Genomic DNA, 12,013 nt, shown 5'->3' with positions numbered 1-12,013 from the left:
AATGGAACAAGATAGAAAGCCCAGAGATTAACCCACGCACCTATGGTCAACTAATCTATGACAAAGGAGGCAAAGATATACAATGGAGAAAAGACAGTCTCTTCAATAAGTGGTGCTGGGAAAACTGGACAGCTACATGTAAAAGAATGAAATTAGAATACTCCCTAACACCATACACAAAAATAAACTCAAAATGGATTAGAGACCTAAATATAAGACTGGACACTATAAAACTCTTAGAGGAAAACATAGGAAGAACACTCTTTGACATAAATCACAGCAAGATCTTTTTTGATCCACCTCCTAGAGTAATGGAAATAAAAACAAAAATAAACAAATGGGACCTAATGAAACTTCAAAGCTTTTGCACAGCAAAGGAAACCATAAACAAGACGAAAAGACAACCCTCAGAATGGGAGAAAATATTTGCAAACGAATCAAAGGACAAAGGATTAATCTCCAAAATATATAAACAGCTCATTCAGCTCAATATTAAAGAAACAAACACCCCAATCCAAAAATGGGCAGAAGACCTAAATAGACATTTCTCCAAAGAAGACATACAGACGGCCACGAGGCACATGAAAAGATGCTCAACATCACTAATTATTAGAGAAATGCAAATCAAAACTACAATGAGGTATCACCTCACTCCTGTTAGAATGGGCATCATCAGAAAATCTACAAACAACAAATGCTGGAGAGGGTGTGGAGGAAAGGGAACCCTCTTGCTCTGTTGGTGGAAATGTAAATTGATACAGCCACTATGGAGAACAATATGGAGGTTCCTTAAAAAACTAAAAATAGAATTACCATATGACACAGCAATCCCACTACTGAGCATATACCCAGAGAAAACCGTAATTCAAAAAGACACATGCACCCGAATGTTCATTGCAGCACTGTTTACAATAGCCAGGTCATGGAAGCAACCTAAATGCCCATCAACAGACGAATGGATAAAGAAGTTGTGGTACATATATACAATGGAATATTACTCAGCCATAAAAAGGAACGAAGTTGAGTCATTTGTTGAGAAGTGGATGGATCTAGAGACTGTCATACAGAGTGAAGTAAGTCAGAAAGAGAAAAACAAATATCGTATATTAATGCATGTATGTGGAACCTAGAAAAATTGTACAGATGAGCCGGTTTGCAGGGCAGAAGTTGAGACACAGATGTAGAGAATGGACATATGGACACCAAGGGGGGAAAACTGCGGTGGGGTGGGGATGGTGGTGTGCTGAATTGGGCGATTGGGATTGACATGTATACACTGATGTGTATAAAATTGATGCCTAATAAGAACCTGCAGTATAAACAAACAAACAAACAGAACAACTAATACTAAACTTTCATTGGGTTATTTGTATGGAAATATGTTAATATAAATGTTTCAGACATTACATGAAATTTCTAAAAATCTTATATGTTCTGGTATAATGTTATAAGTAATAATCCTAGTTATTACTTTAAAATGTATATCTCAGAAATAACTAATTTTCTTGTCAACTGCATTATTATGAACTTTCATCAAATCTTTTACCGTGGTCATTTTTAAGTCTTTTGTCATTTACAGACAGTTCTGGGTGTACTCTGATGCTTTTGCAAATATGTTCCTATAAAAGGGTTTCATCTTCAAGAAATTCATGGAAAAGACTCTGACAAGTACAGGTTTCTGGTAACTGACTGTACTGCTGAACTGAATGAATAAGCATTTTCAGAACTCTGATGAAAAACTGATGAACTCATAAAAGTGCTAACAAAAGATCAAGATGAAAAAAAACAATTAATTACATGGGACTGAGTGAACTGATGAGGATGAGTATAATTTTTGTGACTTTCTGTCTGAATTTAAAAAAAAAAAAATCCCACAAGGACTCAGAGGCAAAGAATATACAAATCAATTTTCACTGCAAAGTAAAGGAGCTGTTACAGTGGAGGATTACTGGACTGAATGTCAATATTATGAAATACTATGAGTGTGTTTCAGGTTTGGTAATTGCAATCATTGTTGCTTTTGTTGTGGTCATCCATGTACAATGCTTGGTGTCAGTCTATTTATCTCTTGTAAAAATAAAATACAGTGTGTGTGTGTGAAAAAATAAATAAATAAAAAAAATAAACTTAGAAATGAAAAAGGAGATGTTACAATGGACACCGCAGAAATACAAAGCATCATACGAGACTACTACAAGCAACTCTATGCCAATAAAATGGACAACCTGGAAGAAATGGACACATTGTTAGAAAAGCACAAACTTCCGAGACTGAACCAGGAAGAAATAGAAAGTATGAACAGACCAATCACAAGTGATGAAATTGAAACTGTGATTAAAATCTTCCAACAAAGAAAAGTCTGGGGCCAGATGGCTTCACAGGTGAATTCTATCAAACATTTAGAGAAGAGCTAACACCCAACCTTCTCAAACTCTTCCAAAAAATTGCAGAGGGAGGAACCCTCCCAAATTCATTCTACGAGGCCACCCTCACCGTGATACTAAAACCAGAGAAAGATACTACAAAAAAAGAAAATTACAGACCAATATCACTGATGAATATAGACGCAAAACTCCTCAACAAAATACTAGCAAACAGAATCCAGCAGCACATTAAAAGGATCATACACCATGATCAAGTGGGGTTTATCCCAGGAATGCAAGGATTCTTCAATATACTTGATTGATTGATATCAATCAATGTGATACACCATATTAACAAACTGAAGGATAAAAACCTTATTATAATCTCAATAGATGCAGAAAAAGCTTTTGACAAAATTCAACACCCATTTATGATAAAAAATTTATGAGTGTAGCATAGAAGGAACATACCTTAACATAAGAAAGGCCATATATGACAAACCCACAGCCAACATCGTTCTTAATGGTGAAAAACTGAAACCATTTCCACTAAGATTAGGAACAAGACAAGGTTGCCCACTCTCACCACTATTATTCAACATAGTTTTGGAAGTTTTAGCCACAGCAGTCAGAGAAAAAAAAGAAATAAAAGGAATCCAAATTGGAAAAGAAGAAGTAAAATTGTCACTATTTGCAGATGACATGATACTATACATAGAGAATCCTAAAGATGCTACCAGAAAACTGCTAGAGCTAATCAATGAATTTGGTAAAGTAGCAGGATAAAAAATTAATGCACAAAAAGCTCTTGCATTCCTATACACTAATGATGAAAAATCTGAAAGAGAAATTAAGGAAACACTCTCATTTACCATTGCAACAAAAAGAATAAAATACCTGGGAATAAATCTACCTAAGGAGACAAAAGACCTGTATGCAGAAAACTATAAGACACTGATGAAAGAAATTAAAGATGATACAAACAGATGGAGAGATATACACCATGTTCTTGGACTGGAAGAATCAATATTGTGAAAATCACTGTACTACAGAAAGCAATCTACTGATTCAATGCAATCCCTATCAAATTACCAATAGCATTTTTTCACAGCACTAGAACAAAAAACTTCACAGTTTGTATGGAAACACAAAAGACCCTGAATAGCCAAAGCAATCTGGAGAAAGAAAAACAGAGCTGGAGGAATCAGGCTCCCTGACTTCAGACTATACCACAAAGCTACAGTAATCAAGACAGTATGGTATTGGCACAAAAACAGGAATATAGATCAATGGAGCAGTATAGAAATCCCAGAGATAAACCCACACACATATGGTCACCTTATCTTTGATAAAGGGGGCAAGAATATAAAATGGAGAAAAGACAGTCTCTTCAATAAGTGGTGCGGGGAATACTGGACAGCTACATGTAAAAGAATGAAATTAGAGCACTCCCTAACACCATACACAAAAATTTACTCAAAATGGACTAAAGACCTAGATGTAAGGCCAGACACTATCAAACTCTTAGAGGAAAACATAGGCAGAACACTCTATGACATAAATCACAGCAAGATCCTTTTTGACCCACGTCCTAGAGAAATGGAAATAAAAACAAAAATAAACAAATGGGACCTAATGAAACTTCAAAGCTTTTGCACAGCAAAGGAAACCATAAACAAGATGAAAAGACACCCCTCAGAATGGGAGAAAATATTTGCAAACGATGCAGCTGACAAAGGAATAATCTCCAAAATATACAAGCAGCTCATGCAGCTCAATATCACAAAAACAAACAACCCAATCCAAAAATGGGCAGAAGACCTAAATAGACATTTCTCCAAAGAAGATATACAGATTGCCAACAAACACATGAAAGGATGCTCAACATCATTAATCATTAGAGAAATGCAAATCAAAACTACAATGAGGTATCACCTCACACCGGTCAGAATGGCTATCATCAAAAAATCTAGAAACAATAAATGCTGGAGAGGGTGTGGACAAAAGGCAACCCTCTGGCACTGTTGGTGGGAAAGTAATTTGATACAGCGACTATGGAGAACAGTATGGAGGTTCCTTAAAAAACTAAAAATAGAACTATCATATGAGCCAACAATCCCACTACTGGGCATATACCTGAGAAAACCATAATTCAAAAAGAGTCATGTACCAAAATGTTCATTGCAGCACTATTTACAATAGCCAGGACACGGAAGCAACCTAAGTTTCCATCGACAGATGAATGGATAAAGAAGATCTGGCACATATATACAATGGAATATTACTCAGCCATAAAAAGAAACGAAATTGAGTTATTTGTAATCAGGTGGATGGACCTAGAGTCTGTCATACAGAGTGAAGTAAGTCAGAAAGAGAAAAACAAATACCATATGCTAACACATATATATGGAATCTAAAAAAAAAAAAAAAGGTTCTGAGAACCTAGGGGCAGGACAGGAATAAAGACAGAAACATAGAGAATGGACTTGAGGACACAGGGAGAGGGAAGGGTAAGCTGGGACGAAGTGAGAGAGTGGCATTGACATATATACACTACCAAATGTAAAATGGATAGCTAGTGGGAAGCAGCCACATACCACAGGGAGATTAGCTCTGTGCTTTGTGACCACCTAGAGGGGTGGGATAAGGAGGGTGGGAGGGAGACGCAGGAGGGAGGGGATATGGGAATATATGTATATGTATAGCTGATTCACTCTGTTATACAGCAGAAACTAACACAACATTGTAAAGCAATTATACTCCAATAAAGATGTCAAAAAAGAAAAGAGAGCTGACTCATACTGCATTGTAAAAATAAGGCATAACTATGAAGAACAGTACGGAGGTTCCTTTAGAAACAAAAAATAGAGCTACCATATGATCCAGCAATCTCACTCCTGGGCATATATCCAGAAAGGACTAAAACTCTAATTCAAAAAGATACTTGCACCCCAATGTTCATTGCAGCACTATTTACAATAGCCAGGACATGGAAGCAATATAAATGTTCATCAACAGAGGAATGGATAAAGATGTGGTAAATATATACAATGGAATACTACTCAGCCATAAAAAAGAAAAAAATAATGCCATCTGTAGCAACATGGATGGACCTAGAGATTATCATACTGAGTGAAGTAAGTCAGACAAAGAAAGACAAATATCATATGATATCACTCATATGTGGAATCTAATTTTTAAAAATGATACAAATGATCTTATTTACAAAATAGAAACAGAGTCACAGATTTCAAAAACAAACTTCTGGTTACCAAAGGGGAAACATGGGTGGGAAGGATAAGTTAGGAGCTTAGGATTAACATACATACACTGCTATATATAAAATAGATAACCAACACAAGGACCTACTGTATAGCATAGGGAACTCTATTCAATATTCTGTAATAACCCATATGGGTAAATAATCTGAAAAAGGATGAATATATGTATATGTATAACTGAATCACTTTCCTATACACCTGAAACTAACACAACATTGTAAATCAACTATACTCCAATAAAAATTTTAAATTAATTAATTAATTGAAAAACAGTTGAATGGGTAAAGAAGATATTATATATGTACATACACATACATACATACACATACACAGAGTGGAATATTACTCAGCTCCCATGTTTATATTACATTGTATGGCATATTGCTCAGCCATAAAAGAGAATGAAATATTGCCATTTGAAGCAACATGGATAGGCCTAGAGATTATCATACTAAGTGAAGTAAGTCAGACAGAGAAAGATAAATATCCTATGATATCAGTTATATGTAGAATCTAAAAAAAACGATGCAAATGAACTTATTTACAAAACAGAAACAGAGTCACAGACATACAAAATAAACTTACAGTTACCAAAGGAGAAAGGGCGGGGGGTGGAAAAATTTGGAGTTTGGGATTAACAGATACACATTACTATATATAAAATAAATAAACAACAAGGATTTACTGTATAGTGCAGGGAACTATATTCACTATCTTGTAATAATCTATAACGGAAAAGAATCTGAAAAAGAATACACGTACATATTTGTATAACTGAATCGCTTTGCTGTACACCTGAAACTAACACAATGTTGTAAATAAACATACTTCTATTTTAAAAATAATAAGTAAATAAATAAACAAATAAAAAATAACTAAATGAAAATAAGTCATAGCTCTGATCATGCTACTACCTTGGTCAGAAAATCTCCATGTTCTCCAGTGCTTGAAAAATAATCCCCAAGCCCATTTGGATTTGTGACTTGGCTCTAATCTACCTTTCTATCCTCATCTCACTCAATCTAGTGAAACTGAATTATTCTTTTTTTCTTCAAAATACCTACTACTCTACTTTATTCATTCTGCCCCATGAAAATGATTTTCTTCGTCCAGCCACCCAGTTTCCACCTTCTAAAACTGTATTCATTTTTCAAGGTCAACCACAAATGACTGATCTTCCATAAGTCCTTCTTCATTACTCAATGAATCAGTTAAATTTAGGTTAAGATGCTTAAGGAAAATCTAAAATCACAATGGCTTAAAGAAGCAAGGAATTTAATTCTTGCTCATGTAAAAGACGCCTGGAGGTAGGCATTCCTGGGTTGTTACAGTAACAACATGGACATCAATGTATTAGTGTTCTACGCTGCATAAGAAATTAGCCCACACTTAAAAGCTTTAAACAACACACATTCATTATCTCGCAATTTCCATGGGTCAGGAGTCTGGTTATGTCTTAGTTGGGGCTGGTCTCACAAGACCGAAACCAAGGTGTTGGCTTGGCTGAATTCCCTTCTGAAAACAAGGGGAAAATCCCTTAGGATTTTGGCAGAATTTATTGCCTTGTAGCTGTAAAATTCCTGGAGCATTACTTCTTCAAGGCCAGCAGCAAAGGAGAAGACTCTCTGCTGGTTGTGGTCTTTGAATTCAGGGAAGGCATAGGCCTTCTTTTAAGGGGCTCACCTGATTAGGTCAGGCCTACCTGGAATAATCTCCCTTTTAACAAATTAAAAGACAACTGATGAGGGACCTTAATTACATCTGCAAAATTCCTTCACCCTTGCCATACAATGTAATATAAACATGGGAGCAATATCCCATCTCCCTTTCCATATTCAACTGATTAGAAGAAGCAAGTCCTGGGTTTCATCCTAACTCAATGAAAGGGCATTACACTTTCACTGAGGGTGTGACTCATTGGTGGTCACCTTAGTGTGTGTCCACACAATCAAGGACCCAGGTCCTCTATTTTTCCTGGTCTACCCTATCACTAGCTTCCATCCTCAAATTCCCTTCATGGTCCAAAAAGCCTGCTAGAGCTCTAATCACCACATCCACCTAACCCACTTTAGAGAGGAGGAAAGAAATAGAACAAGAAGGAGTATTCCTTCCTGTGGTCAGCTTGACCCCGGCAGAGAACAGGCCAGTTGGGCAAAAGTAGAGGAGGTGGAGCCTGGTGACTCCGCCTCAAAACTCCTGTTCCTTCCAGGATTTCTCAAAATGGTTTTCCTGTGGCTCATAAGAGATTTGCCCTTCCAGACACCACCTAAAGCCTAAGTCAGTAAATGATTCTGGGACAGATGCTCCCAAGATTACAATTTGAGAAACTCTGACCTTTTAAACAAACTGAGCTTGAGATCATTTTAATACTACAGAGTAAAACAATGCTTTAATGGTGGGATTTAGGTTATTGAATATATAAGACCAATGTTTTTTAACTTAACACAGAAATTAGTGGGAAAGGCAAGAAGAAAAAGCATCAGAGACAAACCAGTGAGGTTGGGTGGGGATGTTTGTGGGCTCCAGCGAAGTGTAGCCCTGAAAGGAAATACACGAGGTACAAACTGATGAGAATCTGAAGCCCCAAAATGCAGATTAAAATGGCTTACTCCACGAGAAAAAGAATGCCCTGAGGAGGAAAAACCAATTTTGGAAAATTGTGAATATGGCCTCATAAAACCAAATGCAAAGGAGACTCAAAGAATAAATTACAGCAAAAAAAAGTTTTTTTAAGCATACAGAATTTTTTAATGTATTATTCAGCACCCCTACACACACACACACATACACACACACACACACACAGAGAAGGTTTTCTACTTTGCGATAGTAACCTTCAGTGTCAGCAGAGATTTTTCTAAGCAGATGTTCTGTCTCCTTTAGGGGCCAAATTGTAAAATTGACATCCAACAGTTTGCCCTGGGCTGGGATCCTGAGCCTGCACCCCGTCCAGCTACTACCCTCCCAGCTTTTCTCCCTCGTTCTATCTTTCTCTTGCTACACCAGCTGGTGATCCCCTGCCCTTGTGCCCCATTTGCTATTCTCTGTCTTCTGTAATCTCTGACGTTCCTTCTCTACTGACTTCTTCTCTGGCCATAAATATATTCCCTGTCTCCTTTCATAAAAGGTACCCTCAAGTGCCCCTGTATCCCCCTCTATTTCGCTTCACAATGTAGCCCCACCAAACAATCATATGCAAACTGTCATCTCCGCTCTTCCACTCCCACTCTCTTCATCACTGTACGCTGCTCCTGACCCCATTAATGCGCTGAAAATGACAAAGATCCCCAGAGGCCTCCTCATTGCCAAATCTAATCTCTTTTCAGTCCTCAGCTTCCCGCAAACTCTCTGTGACATGTGACTCTGTTGATCACTCCGTGTCTTTGAAACTTTTTCCTCCTTTGGGTTCTGAGAAAACACTCTTAATTCTGCTGCCTCCCTTATATTCCTGCTCAGATTCTTCTGCTGGTTAAACGCTGGTATTGCCCAGGGCTCTGCACTCACGCTCGTCCAAACTGCCGTGTCCAGACCAGCAACCACGGTCCTTGCTAGAAATGCAAATCTAGTTGCCAATTAGAATACAGGACACCCAGTCAAACTGGAATTTCAGATAAGCAATGAATAAATTTTAGGATAAAAAAATTCAGGATAAGTATGTTCCATGCAATAGTTGGGATATACTTATCCTTTAAAAATTTGTTATTTACCTGAAATTCAAATTTAGTTGGGATATTGTATTTTTATTTGCTAAATCCTGCCATCCTGAATGCAAAATACTGGCCCCTCTTGCAGTCCTACTGAAATCCTGGGACGGGGTCCACAATCCGTGTTTTAACAAGCCCTCCAGGTGGTTCTTTTTTTTTTTTAACACCTTTATTGTAGTATAATTGCTTTACAATGTTGCGTTAGTTTCTGCCGTATAACAAAGTGAATCAGCTATCCATATACATATATCCCCATATCTCCTCCCTCTTGAGCCTCCCTCCCACCCTCCCTATCCCACCCCTCCAGGTGGTCACAAAGCACCGAGCTGATCTCCCTGTGCTATGCAGCTGCTCTCTAAAGTTAGAGGGGCCAGGCTCTACATCACACCCTCAAGGGACCTCATCTGCTCCCATGACAGCACTTATCAAAAGTGTGGGATGTTCTCAAACTGCTAGCTGATGTGGGTTCTCCTGAATTGGATTTAACCACGTGACCCACCCTTATATGGAGAACCAGGAGGAATGCAAGAATAAATTTATCACATTCTTGACTTTAGAGCAATTTTGACCTGCATGGGGCGAGACAGAAAGATTTGGGGGTAGACATAATGAGGGAGCATTTTTTTTTTTCTGCTACTACCTGCATAGAGTTACGAAAAAATATTAAAAAAAAAAAAAAAGGAAAGAATATTTAGTCATTGGAAGCAGGTTTCCTGCACCCACTCCCACCTCCTCAGTCTCTGTAAGGGAAGATGACAGAGGGCTCCATGTGAGTTTGGGGATCTAAGAGTAGAGGAGCCATTGCCCTGCCATCTACCTGTGGTTCCTCTAAGCCACCACGGAGAGGGAGAGGAGAGATGGAAGTGTGGGAAACAATGGGAGATGGGCTTGGGCAGCTCCACAGTCCTCGTGAGCCCAGAAGGAAAGGGAGGTAGATGGGACCTTGAGAGCTGGTGGTCTCCAAAGGGTCCCATAGGCGTGACAAGGAGATTTAGCCCCAGACGGCAGTGTGGCCTATGCCACAGAGGCCAGGCGGATTAGGGACGCCTCAGCAGGTGCAGTCTGAAGGGGTGGCCATTCCCAAGAGCAGCTGAGTCTGCACATCAACACATGTCAGCACAAGACGGCCACAGACAAGATCCCGCTCTCACCACACTGCGGCTCTCGGCAGCTTCAGCTGCTAAAGGCAGTTTGTATGAGAAATCACTGACACGACTGAGTTGACCTGGAAGAGACTGGATTAAGTGCCCGTTAGGCATTTAATACACATTAATATACATTGTGAAATGATTACCACAATCACGTTAATAACACATCTGTCACCTCGCATAGTTATTTGTGTGTGTGTGCGTGTGCGTGTGTGGTAAGAACACTTAAGATCTACTCTCTTAGCAAATTTCAAGTATACAATATGATGTTGTTAACGACAGTCACCTTGACGTATATTAGATCTCCAGAAATTATTCATCTTGGAACTGCAAGTTTGTATCATTTGACCAACATCTCCCCATTTCTCCCACACAATCCCCCACGCCTGGCAACCACCATTCTACTCTCTGCTTCTATAAGTAGTTTATAATATACAATGGGGTATGATTCAGTCATTAAAATAAGATGGAAATCCTGGTATCTGTGACAACATGGATGAATTTGGAGAACATTGTGCTAAGTGAATAAGCCAGACAGAGAAATACCATATGATCTCAATTATATGTGGAATCTAAAGAAGTCTAACTCATAGAACCAACTCATTTTAACAAATGAATGGAAGTAGAAAAAGAAGGGATGCCCTCAGGAACCTCTGATTCTGCGGAAAAACTCAGACAGTGAATTGGGCTTCACGGTTGCCTGTTTTTCCCTCCAGAATAGGCTTTAAGGACTTACCTCTGAAATTTTGGAGGAAAAAGTAGCCTTACATAGAAATAGCACCATGCAAACACTGGTAGATCGCAAGATCAAATTGACTGAAAGCAATGCTTTCCTGCAACGCACTGCAGCCTATCAAGCACCCCATGAGGTGCTTAGAACTGTGTCAGATGCACAGTAAGAGGTAAAAGCTGGCTGGTTCCTTCTCAGCCTGATTTAGGGGAGGGAGTTGGTGCCTCTGAACAATAAGGATGGATCCCTTCCTTTAACCCTTGGTCAGAGAGAGAGAGAAAAAAAAGCCAAAGGCTGTTGCTTTGGCCCTCCTGAGTCTCCAGGAAAAAGGGGAAAAGCTGGTGTTTTGATGTCATGAACTGTGGGAAAGTGGGGAGGGAGGTGCTGGGTAGGATACAGGTCAGTTGGAAAAACTGGCAGATACCAGATGGTGGCTCTGGGTGTCCTTTGAGTTGGAATAACTCTGGTTATTACTGATAAAACAAGAAACACTGAAAGAACTGGATTCCAATTAACCTTATCAATAATTGTGGTATCATTCTTGGCGTGTCACTATTTTATGGAAATAAAAATCTCAACAGTGAAAGAAGGTTACTAAAAGTAGGAGCAGTGATTATAAGCCTCCAATACTTATATAACTTTAGAATGAAAACATCAAGAAAGGGAAAGGGAAAATCACGCAAGCAAATGAGATACGTTCCATAGAATAATGAAAGACGGGGTCTTTTTTAAAATGCTGAATGCAAGAAAATGTCACAGGTAAGATAATGCTTATCATCACGTGGTG

Source organism: Balaenoptera physalus (assembly GCF_965194825.1).
Source record: "Balaenoptera physalus genome assembly, chromosome: 18".
In the NCBI taxonomy this organism is placed as follows: Eukaryota; Metazoa; Chordata; class Mammalia; order Artiodactyla; family Balaenopteridae; genus Balaenoptera; species Balaenoptera physalus.
This window is presented reverse-complemented; position numbering follows the sequence as displayed.